This window comes from Hemitrygon akajei, chromosome 8 (assembly GCF_048418815.1).
Source record: "Hemitrygon akajei chromosome 8, sHemAka1.3, whole genome shotgun sequence".
In the NCBI taxonomy this organism is placed as follows: domain Eukaryota; kingdom Metazoa; phylum Chordata; class Chondrichthyes; order Myliobatiformes; family Dasyatidae; genus Hemitrygon; species Hemitrygon akajei.
In genome coordinates, this window is record NC_133131.1 from 65,397,057 (window position 1) to 65,416,812 (window position 19,756).

General features: G+C 39.8%; 4 non-coding genes across 4 annotated transcripts; all 4 read left to right on the top strand.

Moving 5' to 3' along the window:
* Positions 1 to 823: 823 nt before the first annotated feature.
* trnat-agu (transfer RNA threonine (anticodon AGU)) lies at positions 824 to 897 on the top strand. Its single transcript has one exon. It is a non-coding gene; the product is annotated as a tRNA-Thr (tRNA).
* A 6,929-nt stretch (positions 898 to 7,826) lies between these two features.
* Positions 7,827 to 7,900, top strand: trnat-agu (transfer RNA threonine (anticodon AGU)). The gene has a single exon. It is a non-coding gene; the product is annotated as a tRNA-Thr (tRNA).
* Positions 7,901 to 15,115: 7,215 nt separating this feature from the next.
* trnat-agu (transfer RNA threonine (anticodon AGU)) lies at positions 15,116 to 15,189 on the top strand. Its single transcript has one exon. It is a non-coding gene; the product is annotated as a tRNA-Thr (tRNA).
* Positions 15,190 to 19,560: 4,371 nt separating this feature from the next.
* Positions 19,561 to 19,634, top strand: trnat-agu (transfer RNA threonine (anticodon AGU)). The gene has a single exon. It is a non-coding gene; the product is annotated as a tRNA-Thr (tRNA).
* Positions 19,635 to 19,756: the final 122 nt, after the last annotated feature.

The following is a 19,756-nucleotide window of genomic DNA, read 5'->3' on the forward strand; positions in this document are numbered from 1 at the left end:
CGATTCTTTGAATCCCTGCAGGGCGGAGAAGACCTGGAGAGCCAAAGACAACTTGGCGCCCGACAGCAGAGGCAGAATATGGTACCTGATCCACACCTGGGTCACAATAGAGGAGACGGCCAAGGACAGACAGAGATGAAGGATCTTCATTGCTGTTGTCAACTCCAGCGGCAAAATGTGATGTAAGAAATAGGTGTTCTAACAGAAGTTCATCTACCCTATTATTCGGCGTTACATCTTCTATTGAAAAATACCGAAGAGATAGATATAGCAGAGATAGTTGGCTTTTTTATTCCAAGTCGCCGAATTCTAGTTAGATGCACTATTTCTTATTTCTATGCCCTCTAAGGTTCATGAGCCTTGAAGTCTGATTCTCGAATGGAACTTCTCCAGCTTCATCTTCACGATTCAGTTTTAAATCCAAGGTATTGGTTTTACCTCTCGAGTTAGAGAGCCACAACGCCCACGGCATTGCATGAAAACGTGGATCAAAACGTGGTTGATCTGAAAACGTAACACTAGCATCTTTACTTCGGAAAGAAGGCGAGTTAAATCCAGCGTCATGGAACATTAAAGTTGGAAAACACAACATTAAGAATGCTTCCACACGTCCACGCGTGTTTTGAAGATTCACGGCTGGTGGATCCTCCACTACGTTTCGGCAAAATGTCGGACTTGGAGCAATGTCTTGAAATGGAATGAGCTGTGGAGAGAGAAGGAGCCCATATGATGCATGCAAACTACATCGGGGAAAGTCTCCAAATACGGTCTAATTTGATTTATCTCATGTAGTCTCATTATGACGGATATTGACCAGCGCAAGGGCTCCGTGGCTTAACTGGTCAAAGCGTCTGTCTAGTAAACAGGAGATCCTGGGTTCAACTCCCAGCGGAGCCTTTAGTTTATGGGGTGAAATGGAATGTTTCATAATAAACTGCACATTACATATTGCACTGCTCCTGTAATGACAAAAAAGAATGTCACAAAAAGGAACGGAACAATACCATAGTCTACATACTAAACATAGTTCTCGAAAACTTTGCAGCACTGATGTTTTCTGCCGGGAAAGAAACAGGACGACAGATAAAACTGGTGACATTTCTGAGAAGCTTGCTTACCTTTTTATAGTATTTTTCAAGAGTAGCGTTGGGTTATGGTGTCAATCGCTTGCAAAATGCGGCCTTGTACTAATCTATGGTTTTACCTGGTCTTAATGCGAATCGTCCCGTTTCTAAGTCTTTCCAACGGAATTCCGATCAGTTCGCTGCATATTTCAAGAAACCGGGGAGATGCCGTTACGGAAAGGAGCGAGAATACATACAGTTGTTAAATACTCTTACACCCACATTGATCTATAAGTAGAAGCCATCAACTCCAAGTTTCCACTGCATCGCCCGCCCAGCTGCAGTGTTCAGCATCTCCGCAGTGTTAACAATCAACCAGAGACTAATACTGGATCGTCGCCACGATTATTTATGATTTCTGCATTTTATATTGCAAAACAGTCCGGATTCACTTTAATACAGCAACAAAAATATGTGTACATAAGATGGCAGTGGTGGGATTGGACCCCACACCTCCTTAGAGACTGGAACCTAAGTTCAGCGCCATAGACCGCTCGGCCACACTACCACATATTCTGGATTACGTGGATTACGACGTGGAATCCATCACCTGGATAGGTTGATGATGTTACTTGAGAAGGCTTTATACCGTATGCTCAGAAAGTATGCTTTGAACATTCTCCCACATACTTGTTGATACTTGAAGCATTTTCCATTTTCCAACTCTTCTAATATTTCGTTGGAGTAGACAGGAGAGAAGAGTGGGACAGTGTTTCCTTTTCAAATTCCCGGGATTCAAACATCTATATAACAGATATAGTGCAAGGGCGCTAATTATAACGAATATTGTCAGCATGTACATCAGAAATTCGAATTTAATGTTCACCGAAGGCGAGCAGTATTATCACGGTTATCTACCTATGTGGTACATTCAGTGACCATGGCAGGCCTACGCCAAGACGTACAGGGATTTCATTCAGATGGAGCAGTCCCAGTGTGCACTTCCCTGATTGTCTGCCGAAACTATAATTTCCATCAACCTTGTAAGATATCGTTTTCCTTTACTTAATAATTCATTTACAAACTTATAAATAATCGAGTACACTGACATCCTTCGTTTTTTACCCGATAAGTTGTGCCGACGACGGCTGACCACGATCATTTAGTTGGGGCGCTGCCGTCATGCTTTGGAACCACAGGAGTTAAATTCACCCAACTTCACTTACTCCATCATTGAAGTTTTTCCAAAACCTACGGACACAATTTCCAGGGCCCTTTATCTCATATTCTAGATATTTATTGCTCATTTGTTTGTTATTATTTGTTTCCTTTTGCATGTGTTACGTCCCCCACAACTGGGTGTTTAACCAGCAGAGAAAGAAGAATTCGTTGGAGTCTGGTTGTACTATACTGAAGGTGTTTATTAATAAAAAAATAAGCAAAACCATATCAATAATGCAAATATACATATAAAACAAGTTAGCAGTAATAAACCTAAAAGTGTAGGAATAATAATAATCAATAATAAACAAGCTGTATCGATGTCTAGGGGTAAATAATTTGTCATAGAAAAGTATAAAGTTCAGTTCAGTTCATGAGTGCTGATGTAATTATGGTTGTTGTATTGTAATCGTTGGAGAGAGAGAGAGAGCGAGCGAGCGAGATGTAACTGCTACAGTCAGGCAAACCTTCCTTTGCTTTCTTAACCCGTCGTATCGGTGTGGTCATTCAGTTATGACCTCTCCGTCCTTCTGCTAGACCGTTCTTCTGTGGTGGACTCGTCACTCTGGGATGAGTGGACACACACACACAAGTCCCCACCGGCCCTGCTTTAACACTGTGAGCTTTACTGACCGATCTCCTGTTTCGGTCTCCGAAGCCCCCACCTTTCTGTGGGTTCCAACACTCAATCAGTGTCCACTGGCGTTTCCGGAGGGTGTCTCTCCAGACCTGTCTTTTTATCCCTACTCACGGGGACTCAGCTATCCATCACTCATGAATGACTGTGTCCATCAAATAAGGCCACTCCTTCAGTCCACTGAGGAATCTTTATGAGCAAACTATTGTCCTTGCAGCGAAACAGTAAATAATTCAAAAAGGAGTCACAATATGGTTAATCAGCAATTTCCCCCTCTCTCTTATCTGTCGCCGATGTATTTGCTTGTTTTTCCGTCTCTCTTACTCATGGTCAGCATAGCAACAGTAATAGTTCGTGTTTCTCAGGGGGGATGGTTAACTCTGTACCCCATTGTCCATCAGGTCTGTTCATCACTCATAACACATGTGCGCAGTTCTTTAGACTTGTTCCCACTTGAACGCGCAAGTTGGCGCGGTCCTTCATTGATTGTATTATAGTTATTATTCTTTAATTTATTTATTGAATATTCCCAGAAGAAAGTCAATCTCAGTGCTATATACTTCGAACTTTGACTCGACTTTTCAAGACACCGGGGAGATGCCGTTACGGAAAGGAGCGTGAATAAATACAGTTGTTAAAAACTCTTACACCCACAATGTTCGGTAAGTAGATGCCAGGAACTCCAGGTTTCCACTGCATCGCCCGCCCAGCTGCGGTGTTCAGCATCTCCGCAGTGTTAGCAATGACCCAGAGACAATACTGGATCGTCGCCACGATTATTTATGATTCCTGCATTTTATATTGCAAAACATTCCGGATTCACTTTAATACAGCAACAGAAAAATGTGTACATAATATGGCAGTGGTGGGATTGGAACCCACACCTCCTTAGAGACTGGAGCCTAAAGCCAGCGCCATAGACCGCTCGGCTACACTACCACATTTTCTGGGTTACGTGGATTACGACGTTTAATCCATCACCTGAATTGGTTGATGATGTTACTTGAGAAGGCTTTATACCGTATGCTCAGAAAGTATGCTTTGAACATTCTCCCACATACTTGTTGATACTTGAAGCATTTTCCATTTTCCAACTCTTCTAATATTTCGTTGGAGTAGACAGGAGAGAAGAGTGGGACAGTGTTTCCTTTTCAAACTCCCGGGAGTCAAACAACAATATCACAGATATAGTGCAAGGCCGCTAATTATAACGAATATTGTCAGCATGTACTTCAGAAATTCGGATTTAATGTTCACCGAAGGCGAAGTATTATCACGGTTATCTACCTATGTTGTTACATTCAGTGACCATGGCAGGCCTACGCCAAGACGTGCAACGATTTCATTGAGATGGAGCAGTCCCAGTGTCCACTTACCTGATCGTCTGCCGAATCTCTATTTTCCACCAAACTTGTAACATATCGTTTTCCTTTACTTAATAATTCATTTACAAACTTATAAATAATCGAGTACACTGACATCCTTCGTTTTTTACCCGATCAGTTCTGCCGACGATCATCTAGTTGGGGCGCTGCCGTCATGCTCTGGAACCACAGGAGTTAAATTCACCCAACTTCACTTGCTCCATCATTGAAGTTTTCCCAAAACCTACGGACACAATTTCTAGGGCCCTTTATCACATATTCTCGATCTTTATTGCTCATTTGTTTATTATTATTTGTTTCGTTTTGAATGTGCGCAGTTCGTTAGACTTGTGCCCACTTGAACGCGCAGGTTGGCGCCGTCCTTCACTGATTGTATTATAGCTATTATTCTTTCATTAATTTATTGAATATTCCCAGAAGAAAATCAATCTCAGGGCTATATACTTCGAACTTTGACTCGACTTTTGAAACCATGTCCTGTATTTTGTAAAGACAGTCATTTTACTCTGCTCTCTCCCGTTCCTTCACCGACCAAGACGCTCAACTATCCCACCGGTTCCCCTCCTGCTATGGCACCAATTCTTTAATTGCATTTTACAAGCAGTTGGACGGGAAGAATTTCAGATGACGCAGCGCATTTTTCACTTCATTCAGAAAGAGTCGCGCGGCTTTTACGGACAATACGTACATTGCGAAGGCAGGAGGGATTAATTCTTTCTCTTTTATTTTATTTTAATTCTGAGCTGTTTCCGCAAAACATCGTGGCCTGTTTTTGTGCTTCAATGTAATGAGGAAGGCAGTCTCTAAATTGTAAAATTGTACAAAAAAATGGTAATTGTATTTAAACAAAGCAATGTGCCATCTCTGAATGCCACCCAGAAGATAATAATTTGGCCCGTTTCTGGAATATCACACGTGAAGTACAATAGAGCGCTCTTTACACTGATCAGACTGCAGGTTGCTGACAAAACTTTCACCGCAGTTTTCAACGTGCATTTCTTTCTACTCAGTGCTGTTCCCTCTGAGCTCAGATAAAAGGTTGATTCTAGTATTTGGAAGTAAAATACAGGCGACGTTATTAAGTGGTCTCTGGAAACATACGGCGACCAAATGGTCAAAGAGTAATGTGACGGTGAGCAGAATGGAGCAGTCGGTAGCTGCATGAACCAGGACAAAGGTTCTGCTGCCCACGGGGATGACAATGAGAACGCTGCATGGAACGCAAAACAATGCATTTACCTCAGTGAAACCTCCATCATTATGTTCAACAGGTCCGCCTAGCCTTGGCAAGCAAGTAGCGAGTGGTGCAGGTGGAGAGGCCATACTTAGTTCGCGAAACTTTCCCCGAATATCACAATATACAGTCATTAAATAAGAGCCTTTATTTTATGGATTTTCCTGACAGTAACCCCCCCCCAGGGAACTTCAAAAAAGGGTAGAATTCGCAGTTACATGTTTCTAATGATCCAATCTCCAGAACGCAGTATCCAGAAATGCAGAGAATAAAGGGAAGTGCAAGAACATCCTCCTGTTTCTATTAGTTCTAAATATTGAAAGTTGAACTTATTCACTAAGTTCCAGTGACTGAAGCAATAACACCGGAAGCATTTAACCTGTAATGTCCTATTTGATGTCTCAAATTTACCTCTTATTCGGCTAAACCCACCCCCATAAATAAATCGCCCAATTTCATGAAGTTACTGATAGGTTAACCTTCTCATAACGGGAAACAGCTAGTGAATTTCTTGTAAACTGTCTCCATTGCTCGTAAAAAAAAGAAACTTGATTAGTGAGACGACCGGCATCGTGGAGAGTGATACGGCTATTATAGAACGTACCAAACCATACCACTTGATTTAATACTTCCTATTCATAGACTCCAATCATATGCCTTAAAATGAATAAGAAGTTTGCCTTTGTTACCCCTTGCTGCATCTTCCTGCCAACCGTTTAGTTTCCAGCAAACCTCATGCCCTTTTGTAATCCAATGAAGTAATATATCTCAAAATTCGTGTAAAACTCTGCCTTTTGCGTTCGCTTCCCGTCGTGCATGACACAAACCAGGTTGTAGAGGAGTGAGAAGTGAAATCAGTATACTTACTAGAGCTTCCCAGTTATATAAAAGTAGGACAACATTACAGATGGTAATTGATGGAGATATTGTATAACTCCAGAAATAATTATCATTAATCAGGGATTCCAAATGGATACAACGCCGCTGGATTCCGGGGTCAGATCCGTCAGACGTTTTAAGTCATTGCACAGTTATCAGTATATACCTCGATTTTGAACATGCATGGACACACCAGTCACAAATTCTGATTTTATTTCTCTCTGACACTCACTAATATCACGGGAAAATGTAATCGTATATTTCTCACCTTAGATGTTATGCCCTTCAATATCCGGCCTTTTGAACAATGCTACGCGATTCCCAGCATGGTGCGAGTTACAACCCATCAGCCGGGCAAAGCATTTCACTTAACTTTCCTATTTGCTCGTGAAGTATCCGAGCGTCATCTCCCCTGCAAAAATTTATATGTAGTCGAACGTCTTCTGCAAATTTAGACATGCCTATTCCTTCATTGTGCTTAACGAACTTCAAATCACTTCTCATAGCAGCCGAAGATCGTCAAGTCGTATTTACCTCTGTTCCGTCTGTATACGGAAAACGAACGCAATAATTCCGATTCATTGAATCCCTGCAGGGCGGAGAAGACCTGGAGGCCAAAGACAACTTGGCGCCGGACAGCAGAGGCGGAATACGGTACCTGATCCGCACCTGGGACACAATAGAGGAGACGGCCAAGTACAGACAGAGATAAAGGATCTTCATTGCTGTTGTCAAAGCCAGGGGCATAATGTGAAGTAAGAAATAGGTGTTCCAACAGAAGTCGTTCTACCCAATTATTCGGCTTTACATCCTCTGTTGAAAAATACCGAAGAGATAGATATAGCAGAGATAGTTGGCTTATTTATTCCAAGTCGCCGAATTCTAGTTAGCTGCATTATTTCTTATGTCTATGCCCGCTAAGATTCATGAGCCTTGAAGTATGATTCTCGAGTGGAACTTCTCCAGCTTCATCTTCACGATTCAGTTTTAAATCCAAAGTATTGGTTTTACCTCTCGAGTTAGAGAGCCACAGCGCCCACGGCATTGCATGAAAATCACCTAAAACGTTGATCAAAACGTGGTTAATCTGAAAACGTAACACTTGCGTCTTTACACGGAATGAAGGCGAGGCAAATCCAGCGTCATTGAACGTTTAAGTTGGAAAACACAATATTAAGAATCCTTCCACACGTCCACGCTTGTTTTGAAGATTCACGTCTGGTGGATCCTCCACTACGTTTCGGCAAAATGTCGGACTTGCAGCAATGTCTTGAAATGGAATGAGCTGTGGAGAGAGAAGGAGCCCATATTATGCATGCAAACTACTTCGCGGAAATGTATCCAAATACGGTCTAATTTGATTTATCTCATGTAATCTCATTATGACGGATATTGACCAGCGCAAGGGCTCCGTGGCTTAACTGGTCAAAGCGTCTGTCTAGTAAACAGGAGATCCTGGGTTCAACTCCCAGCGGAGCCTTTAGTTTATGGGGTGAATTAGAATGTTTCATAATAAACTGCACATTACATATTGCACTGCTCCTGTAATGACAAAAAAGAATGTCACAAAAAGGAACGGAACAATAACATAGTCTACATACTAAACACAGTTCTCGAAAACTTTGCAGCACTGATTTTTTCTGCCGGGAAAGAAACAGGTCGACGGATCAAACTGGTGACATTTCTGAGAAGCTTACTTACCTTTTTTATTATATTTTTGCAGTGTAGCGTTGGTTTATGGTGTCAATCGCTTGCAAAATACGGCCGTGTCCTAATCTATGGTTTTACGTGGTCTTAATGAGAATCGTCCCGTTTCAAAGTCTTTCCAACCGAATTCCGAACAGTTCGCTGCATATTTCAAGAAACCGGGGAGATGCCGTTACGTTAAGGAGCGAGAATACATACAGCTGTTAAATACTCTTATACCCACATTGTTCGATAAGTAGAAGCCAGGAACTCCAAGTTTCTACTGCATCGCCCGCCCAGCTGCAGTGTTCAGCAGCTCCGCAGTGTTAGCAATGAACCAGAGACTAATACTGGATAGTCGCCACGATTATTTATGATTCCAACATTTTGGGGTAATATCTTGGAATTGGAACGGTGTCAATCACCCCATTAAGCGTAAAAAGATTTAAAAGAAATTAAAAACACCGAATGTTAATATTATTTTTGCGCAAGAAAATCATATACGAAAACAGGATGAGGACAGGCTTTTCCGCTTCTGGAAAGGTCCTTTATTTCACTCGCTGTCGGATATTAAAATAAGAGGTGTTTCTATATTTCTTAGTCCCAAAATCCCTTTTCTACACTTTAATACTACTACTGATTCGATTGAAAGATATTTAATTGTTACTGGTTTATTATTCGAGCAAAAGTTAGCTCTGGTGTGTGTATACGCACCTAATGTAGATAATTTTGATTTTGTTAAGGAACTTTTTTCAGAGTTACCGAATCTCACTGAATATTAGCTGATCATGGTTGGTGACTTTAATTGTTGCTTCAATCCGGCGGTTGACAGGTCATCAACCAATCCGTCGCTTCCTAATAAAGCGGCAGCTTGTATTAACTCTTTTTAATTAGAATATGGCCTTGTTGATATTTGGAGATATAAACACCCCAATGATAAAGATTTCTCTTTTTTCTCACACGTCCATCACAAATATTCTCGAATTGATTACTTTTTTTTAGATACACGTCTGTCAAATTCCGTTGTTGAATGTGCGTATGACATCATTGCGCCTTCAGATCACGCGCCTTTAAAGTTAACCCTTAAGCTTACAGATAGATTTTTGAAAATCTCACAGTGGAGATTGAACCCCGTATTGTTGCAGGATCCAGCTTTTGTTAATTTTATTCAGGAGGAAATTTCTATATTTTTTGAATTTAATACAACTGAAGGAATGTCAAATCTGGTTATATGGGACACCTTGAAATATTTTCATAGTGGACAGATAATCTCATATTCAGCAGTCTTGAGAAAGATAACTAAAGCCGAATTGTCAGAGATTATTAATAAAATTAAACAGATAGATAAAGTGTATTCAGTTAAACCTACTGAAGACCTATATAAAGAAAGGGTCGAACTTCAATCACAGTATGATTTGCTTCTGACCTTTCCTATTGAACAGCAAATTTTTAAATCTAAAAGTTTATTTTATATACATGGGGAAAATCTGCTAAACTTTTAGCGGGTCAGTTAAAGGCTGGGATGGTCAGAAGAGAGATTTAAAAAATTGGCCGACCAGATAGAATAGAAACTTTAGATCCTTATGAAATTAATAAGCTATTTATGGACTTTTTTCTAATCTTTAAATATCTGAATTCTCTGATAGGACTATTACTATGAATAGATTTTTGCAAAGGTTAAACATACCTCAAATTTCGATTCAAGATCCTGATATGTTAGATGCACATATTAAACAAGAGGAGATAGCCAAGGTTATACCCTCTATGCAATTAGGTAAACCTCCGGGACCTGATGGTTATACGGTAGAATTTTATAAGACCTTTCATGAAATGCTTATACCACATCTTCATCAAACGTTCATCGATTCTACATTCTCTGGGAACCTTCCTAATACTTTTTATGCAGCACTAATTTCATTGATTCCAAAAAAAGGAAAATACCCACTGGTATGTGTATCCTATAGACCTATTTCTTTACTGAATGTAGATTTCAAAATCCTCTCTAAGATTCTAGCAAATAGGCTTGAGAGTATCTTGCCTAATGTTATCTCAAACAGGATTTATTAAAAATAGGTACTCACATTTTAATATTCGAAGATTATTAAATATCATTTATTCCCCTCAGCGAAAGAATCTGGATGCATTGTATCGTTGGATGCAGAGAAAGCCTTTGATAGGGTGGAGTGGCCTTATATATTTCAGGTTTTGAAGAGGTTCAATTTTGGTCCAGGATTTATCTCCTGGATTGCAGCTGCGGCTCTCACTAATAACCAAAAGTCTCCTTACTTTAGATTATATAGAGATACCAGTCAGGGCTGTCCCCTTAGCCCTTTATTATTTAATTTGTCTTTAGAACCACTTGCTATTGCTCTTAGGGATTCTAATTCTGTGCAGGGTATTAGGAGAGGGGATAAATTACATAAAATTCGTTATACACGGATGATTTATTAGTTTACATTTCAAATCCTAAGTAATCTATTCCTTCTATGTTATCTATATTTATGGAAATTGGTACTTTTTCTGGATATAAACTTAATTTACATAAAAGTGAATTATTTCCAATTAATAATTATTTTGATTATTATGATCAAATAACTTTTAATTGCCAAAAACCATTATACTTACCTTGGCACCAAAATTACAAAATAATTTAAAGACCTATATAGGTATAATTTCTTCCCTTTAGTTGAATATACTCAACAGGCGCTTTCTGAATGGTCACCTATATCGATGTCATTGATAGGTCGAATAAATGCTATAAAAATGGTTATTCTACCGAATTTTTTATATTTATTTCAAGCAGGTCCCTCCTTTGTTCCAAAAACATTTTTTGATAAAATAGACTCTCTGATTTTGTCTTAAGTTTGGAATAATAAAAGCTCTTGAGTGAATAAATTTTATCGCAAAAATCAAAAAAAGATAGAGGACTGGCTTTACCAAACTTTAGATTTTATTATTGGGCAATTAATATTCGTTATATTACTGATTGGATTTATGATATAGACGACCAAGATCGGCCTTCATGGTTACAGCTGGAGGAAAATTCAGTTATGGGGTTTTCGTTAGCTTCTTTATTAGGAGCTCCTTTTCCGTTTTCGCTCTCTAGAATAGGCAGACTTTTTGTAGATTTTTGTAGACTTTTTGTATTTCGTAGATTTTTTAAATTAAATTATTTTTTACTTTCTAGTAATATTTATTCTAATTTCTTTTTTAAACCATCAACTAAGGCTTTTCTAACATGGAAAATTAAGGGAATAAAAACTCTTTTCTATTTGTTTTTACAAGACTGTTTAATGTCTTTTTCACAGTTAACGGATAAATATGATATCTCTAATACACAGTTTTTCAGATATTTACAGGTTAGTAATTTTTTTGCGCGATTTTTTTACCAAATTATCCCTTGGCCTGCTCTTTAAATTTGGCTTATGTTATTTTTAAGTTTAAACCTTTTCAAAAACGATTAATAGCTATCATTTATAAACAGTTAATGAATGCTCGCATGTCACCTAATGATAGGGTTGAACGTACCTGGGAAGAAGAACTTTAACATTCACTCTCAGATAATCAATGGAGTAAAATTTATTATTTAGGCAATCTACCTGCGCACGCCATATCTTAATTCACTTTAAGATAGTACACAGGGCCCATATGTCCAAAGATAAATTGGCGCATATTTTTCCTAATATAAGCCCTATTTGTGACAGATGTAACGCAGAAATGGCTACTCTAACTCATATGCTTTGGTCATGTGCAAGTTTAAATAATTTTTGGAGGGATGCGTTTGGAATATTATCTAAAGTTATAAATCTGGGTGTTCAACCAAATGCACTTACAGGAATTTTTGGGATTATTCCAGAGGAAGCAAGCAAAGTGTCTGCTTCCGCCCAACTTGTGATAGCTTTATCAACTTTATTGGCTAGGAGAGCTATTTTGCTACACTGGAAAAAATCTAACCCACCTACTGTTTTCTATTGGATCTCCTCCATTATGTCATGTCTGAGCTTGGAGAATATTAGAAGCCAGACAGTTGATACATCCTTTCATCTTGAACAAGTCTGGCGACCCTTCATTCAATATTTTCATATGAATTAATTTTTATTTATTTATTTATTTTTCTTTATTCTCTTTGGGGAAAATCCTTATCCACGAATGTTCAGAGATGACTGGAAGGATGTGTTTTTTTTTCTCTCTCTCTTTTCTTTTCTAATTTTATCCTCAATTCGACTGCCCAATCTTTCTTTCTCTTTCCTTTTTCTCTTTCTCTATTTTTTTGTTTCAGTTTAGTTAGTGGTTTTTTTTTCTTTATCAATAGAATTTCCAAACTTTTTTTTATGATTGCTATGAGGAGTTGCAGTTTTTTTGACCATTGTATATATAACAGCGTAATATTTTATCTATTTGATTTTGACATTATATACTTTCTGTTTTTACTATTGCTGTTTATATCTCTTTTATATTATCTACTTGTTAAACTCCTCTTCCGATTTGTATATTCTTTATTTGAAAATCAATAAAAAAGATTGAAAAATGAAAAGAAAAGTGCCACACAGTGTTCAGGCCGTATAAAAATTTCTTGCTCAGATAAAAGGTTGATTCGAGTATCTAGAAGTAAAATACAGGCGACGTTGGTAAGTGGCCTCTGGAAACATATGGCGACCAAATGGTCGAAGAGTAATGTGACGGTGAGCAAAATGGAGCTGTCGGTAGCTGCATGAACCGGGACAAAAGTTCTGCTGCCCACGGGGCTGACATTGCGAACGCAGCATGGACCGCAAAACAATGCATTTACCTCAGTGAAACCTCTATCATTATGTTCAACACGTCCGCCTAACCTTGGCAAGCAAGTATCGAGTGGTGCAGGTCGAGAGACCATACTTACTTCGCGAAAGTTTCCCCGAATATCACAAAGCACAGTCATTAAATAAGAGCCTTTGTTCTATAGATTTACCTGACACAACCCTCCAGGGGAACTTCAAAAAAGGATAGAATTCGTAGTTACATTTTTCTAATGATCCAATCTCCAGAAAGCTCAGCACCCAGAAATGCAGAGATTAAAGGGAAATGCAAGAACATCCTCGGGTTTCCATTAGTTCTAAATATTGAAATTTCAATTTATTCACTAATTTCCGGCGATTGAAGCAATAAAACTGGAAGCAGTTAACCGGTAATGTCCAATTGGATGTCTCAAATTACCTCTTATTCGGCTAAACCCACCCCCACAAATAAATCGCCTGATTTCATGACGTTACTGATAGGTGAACGTTGTCATAACAGGAAATAGGTAGTGAATTTCTTGTGAACTGTCTCCAGTGCTCGTAAAAAAATGGGCGCACCACAGCACACCAGTTGATTTAATACTGCATATTCCTAGACTCCAATCATATGCCTAACAAAGAATATGAAGTTTGCCTTTGTTACTCCTTGCTGCACCTTCCTGCCAACCGTTTAGTTTCCAGCAAACCTCATGCCCTTTTGTAATCCAATGAAGTAATATCTCTCACAATTCGTGTAGAACTCTGCCTTTTGCGTTCTCTTCCCGTCGTGCATAACAGAAATGAGGTTGTAGAGGAGTGAGAAGTGAAATCAGTATACTTACTAGAGCTCCTTAGGTACATAAAAGTAGGACAACATTACAGATGGTAATTGATGGAGATATTGTATAACTCCAGAAATAATCATCAATAATCGGGGGGTCCAAATGGATACAATGCCGCTGGATTCCGGAGTCAGAACGGTTAGACGTTTTAAGTCATTGCACAGTTATCAGTATATAACTCTATTTTTAACATGCCTGTACACACCATTCACAAATTCTGATTTTATTTCTCTCTGACACTCACTAATATCACTGGAAAATGTAATCGTATATTTCTGACCTTAGATGTTATGCCCTTCAATATCCGGCCTTTTGAACAATGCTACGCGATTCCCAGCATGGTGCGAGTAACAAAACATCAGCCAGGCAAAGTTTTTCACTTACCTTTCCTATTTGCTCGTGAAGTATCCGAGCGTCATCTTCGCTGCAAAAATTAATACGTAGCCGAGCGTCATCTGCAAATTTAGACATGCTTATTCCTTCATTGTGCTTAACGAACTTCAAATCAATTCTCATAGTAGCCGAAGATCGTCAAGACGTACTTAACTCGGTTCCGTCTGTATACGGAAAACGAACGCAATAATTCCGATTCATTGAATCCCTGCAGGGCGGAGAAGACCTGAAGAGCCAAAGACAACTTGGCGCCGGACAGCAGAGACAGAATGCGTTACCTGATCCTCACCTGGGACACAATAGAGGTGACGGCCAAGTACAGACAGAGATGAAGGATCTTCATTGCTGTTGTCAACGCCAGCGGCATAATGTGAGGTAAGAAATAGGTGTTCCAACATAAGTTCTTCTACCCAATTATTCGGCTTTACATCTTCTATTAAAAAATACCGAAGAGGTAGATGTAGCAAAGATAGTTGGCTTTTTTATTCCAAGTCGCCTTATTCTGGTTAGCTGCACTATTCCTTATGTCTATGCCCTCTAAGGTTCATGAGCCTTAAAGTTGGATTCTCGACTGGAACTTCTCCAGCTTCATCTTCACGATTCAGTTTTAAATCCAAGGTATTGGTTTTACCTCTCGAGTTAGAGAGCCACAGCGCCCACGGCATTGCATGAAAACGTTGATCAAAACGTGGTTAATCTGAAAACGTAACACTTGCGTTTTTACTTCGGAAAGAAGAGGAGGCAAATCCAGCGTCATGGAGCATTTATATTGGAAAACACAACATTGAGAATCCTTGCACGCTTCCACACTTGTTTTGAAGATTCACCGCTGGTGGATCCGCCACTACATTTCGGCAAAATTTTGGACTTGGTGCAATGCCTTGAAATCGAATTAGCTGAGGAGAGAGCAGGAGCCCATATTATGCATGCAAACTACATCGGGGAAAGTCTCTAAATACGGTCTAATTTGATTTATCTCATCTCGGAAGTCTCATTATGACGGATATTGACCAGCGCAAGGGCTCCGTGGCTTAACTGGTTAAAGCGTCTGTCTAGTAAACAGGAGATCCTGGGTTCAACTCCCAGCGGAGCCTTTAGTTTATGGGGTGAATTAGAATGTTTCATAATAAACTGCACATTGCATATTACACTGCTCCTGTAATGACAAAAAGAATGTCACAAAAAGGAACGGAACAATAACATAGTCTACATACTAAACATATTTCTCGAAAACTTTGCAGCACTGATGTTTTCTGCCGGGAAAGAAAAATGACGACGGATCAAACAGGTGATATTTCTGAGAAGCTTGCTTACCTTTTTGTCATATTTTTTTCAGTGTAGCGTTGGTTTATGGTGTCAATCGCTTGCAAAATGCGGCCGTGTCCTAATCTATGGTTTTACCTGGTCTTAATGAGAATCGTCCCGTTTCAAAGTCTTTCCAACCGAATTCCGAACAGTTCGCTGCATATTTCAAGAAACCGGGGAGATGCCGTTACGGAAAGGAGCGAGAATACATACAGTTGTTAAATACGCTTACACCCACTTTGTTCTATAAGTAGAAGCCATCAACTCCAAGTTTCCACTGCATCGCCCGCCCAGCTGCAGTGTTCAGCATCTCCGCAGTGTTAGCAATGACCCAGAGACAATATTGTATCGTCGCCACGATTATTTGTGATTCCTGCATTTTATATTGCAAAACATTCCAGATTCACTTTAATACAGCACCAGAAATATGTGTACATAAGATGGCAGTGGTGGGATTGAAACCCACGCCTCCTTAGAGACTGGAGCCTAAATCCAGCACCACAGACCGCTCGGCTACACTACCACATATTCTGGATTACGTGGATTACGACTTTTAATCCATCACCTTGATTGGTTGATGATGTTAACTGAGAAGGCTTTCTACTGTATGATCAAAAAGTACGCTTTGAACATTCTCCCACATACTTGTTGATACTTGAAGCATTTTTCATTTCCCAACTCCTCTAATATTTCGTTGGAGTAGACCGGAGAGAACAGTGGGACAGTGTTTCCTTTTCAAACTTCCGGGAGTCAAACAGCAATATCACAGATATAGTGCAAGGCCGCTGATTATCATGAATATTGTCAGTATGTACATCAGCAATTCGAATCTAATGCTCACCGAAGGCGAGGAGTATTGTCACGGTTATCGACCTATGTTGTTACTTTCAGTGACCATTACAGCCCTATACCAAGACTTGTGCCCACTTGAACGCGCAAGTTGGCGCGGTTCTTCACTGATTGAATTATAGTTATTATTCGTTCATCGATTTATTGAGTATTCCCGCAAGAAAATCAATCTCAATATACTTCGAAATTTTGATCGACTTTTAAACCATGTCATGTATTTTGTAAAGGCACACATTTTACTCCGCTCTCTCTCGTTTCTTCAACATCAAAGAGACAAAACTATCCCACCGGTTCTCCTCCTGCTATGGCACCAATTCCTTAATTGCATTTCACAAACAGTTGCATGGCAAAAATTTCAGATGAAACAGCACACTTTTCACTTGGTTCAGAAAGAGACGCGCGGCTTGTGTGGACAATGGGTACATTGTACAGGCAGGAGGGATTAAAACTTTCTCTTTTATTATTTTAGTTCTGAGCTAGTTCGGCACAACATCGTGGCCTGTTTCTGTGCTTCTGTATAATGAGGTAGGCAGTCTCTAAATTGTAAAATTGTCCGAAAAAGAAAGAATGGGACTCTATTTAAACAAAATAATGTGCCATCAGTGAAGGCAGCCCAGAAGAGAATATTTTGGCCAGTTTCTGGGATATCCCACGTGAAGTACAATAGAGCGCTCTTTACACTGATCAGACTGCAGGTTGCTGACAAAACCTCTCTCCACAGTTTTCAGCGTACAATTCTTTCTACTCAGTGCTGTTCCCTCTGAGCTGCGCGATTGAGTGGCCGCGCAGTAGCTGAAATGCTCCCGCGCACTTAACCTTTGTTGCCTGATCCCGGGAATAAAGACAGACGGGGAAAAAAAGATAACCAAATGTGACAGGTTTTGTTTATTATGATATATTTCATTATCGCCACTTATTAGCTGAATTTTCAACTTTGATTCTAAATGTCCACAGTATGCATATAATAAAAACGAAAGAAATTAAAGTTTCACACAGTGTTCAGGCCGTATAAAAATTTCTTGCTCAGATAAAAGGTTGATTGGAGTATAGAGAAGTAAAATACAGGCGACGTTGGTAAGTGGCCTCTGGAAACATATGGCGACCAAATGGTCGAAGAGTAATGTGACGGTGAGCAAAATGGAGCTGTCGGTAGCTGCATGAATCAGGACCAATGTTCTTCTGCCCACGGGGGTGACATTGAGAACGCTGCATGGAACGCAAAACAATGCATTTACCTCAGTATAACCTCTATCATTATGTTCAAGAGGTTCGCCTAGCCTTGGCAAGCAAGTAGCGAGTGATGCAGTTGGAGAGGCCATAAATACTTCAGAAAATTTCCCCAAATATCACAATATACAGTCATTAAATAAGAGCCTTTATTCTATAGATTTTCCCGACAGAAACCCCACAGGGAACTTCAAAAAAGCGTAGAATGCGTAGTGACATTTTTCTAATGATCCAATCTCCAGAACGCTCAGCACCCAGAAATGCAGAGATTCAAGGGAAGTGCAAGAACTTCGTTCTGTTTCCATTTGTTCTGAATATTGAAATTTGATTTTACTCACTATGTTCCGGCGATTGAAGCAATCAAACCCGAAGCATTTAACCTGTACTGTCCTATTGGATGTCTCAAATTTACCTCTTATTCGGTTAAACGCCCCCTCTCCCTCACAAATAAATCGCCTAATTTTATGACGTTAGTGATAGATGAACGTTGTCACAACAGGAAATAGGCAGTGAATTTCATGTGAACTGTCTCCACTGCTCATAAAACTTTTTTAGTGAGAGGACAGGCATCGTGCAGAATAAAACGGTTATTATGTGTGCACCACAGCACACCACTTGATTTAATACTTCATATTCCTAGACCCCAATCATATGCTTAACAATGAACATGAGGTTTGCCTTTGTTACTCCTTGCTGCATCTTCCTGCCAACCGTTTAGTTTCCAGCAACCCTCATGCCTTTTTGTAATCCATTGAAGCAATAGCTCTCAAAATTCGTGTAAAAGTCTGCCTTTTACATTCTCTTCCCGTCATACATGACAGAAATCACGTTGAAGAGGAGTGAGAAGTGGAATCAGTACACTTACTGGAGCTTCTCAGTTACATAAAAGTAGGGCAACATTTCAGATGGTAATTGATGGAGATATTGTATAACTCCAGAAATAATCATCATTAATCAGGGGGTCGAAATTGATACACTGCCGCTGGAGTCCAGAGTCAGATCCGTCAGATATTTTAAGTCATTGCACATATATCAGTATATAACTCTATTTTTAACATGCATGTAGACAACATTCACAAATTGCGATTTTATTTCTCTCTGACACTCACTAATATCACGGGAAAATGTAATCATATATTTCTGACACTAGATGTTGTCCCCTTCAATCTCCGGGCTTTTGATCAATGCTACGCGATTCCCAACATGGTCCGAGTTACAACCCATCAGCCGGGCAACGCTTTTCTCTTAACTTTCCCATTTGCTAGTGAAGTGCCCGAGCGCCATCATCCCTGCACAGATAAATATGTAACCAAGCGTCAAGAGAAAATTTAGGCAGTTTTATTCCTTCATTCTGCTTAACGAACTTCAAAACATTTCTGATAGTAGCTGACAAAGTCCTATCTTCCAAACCGTCAACACGTACTTATCTCGGTTCCATCTGTATACGGAAAACGAAAGCAATAAATCCGATTCAATGGATCCCTGCTCGGCGGAGGAGATATGGAAGACCAAACACATCTTACCTCTGGACAGCAGAGGCAGAATACGGTCCCTGAACCACACCTGGAACACAATAGAAGAGACGGCAAAGGACAAACAGACATGAAGGATCTTCATTGCTGCTCTCAACGCCAGCGACATAATGTGAGGTACAAAAAGGTGTTTCAGCAGAAGTTCTTCCACCCAATCATACAGCTTCATCTTCTCTGTTAAAAAATACCGAACATATAGTTATGTTGGCTTTTTTTCCCAAGTCTCTCCAGTGTGGTTAGCTTGACTATTTCTCATGATAGAAAAAAGGAGAGGCAAATTCAGCATCATAGACCATTTATGTTGGAAAACACAACATTGTGAATCCTTGCACGCGTCTACACTTCTTATGAAGATTCATGGCTCGTGGATCCTCCACTACCTTTCGGCAAAATGTCGGATTTGGAGCAATGTTTTGAAATCGAGTGAGCTGTGGAGAGAGTAGGAGCCCATATTATGCATGCAAACTATATCGGGGAAAGTCTCTAAACACAGACTAATTTGAGTTATCTCATCTAGGCAGTCTCATTATGACAGATGCTGACCAGCGCAAGGGCTCAGTGGCTTAACTGGTCAAAGCGTCTGTCTAGTAAACAGGAGATCCTGGGTTCAACTCCCAGCGGAGCCTTCAGTTGATGGGCTGAATTGGAATGTTTCATAATAAACTGCACATTACTACTCCCGTAATCACGAAAGGAAAGTCACAGAACGGAATGGAACAATAACATAGTGTACATATTAAACATTGTT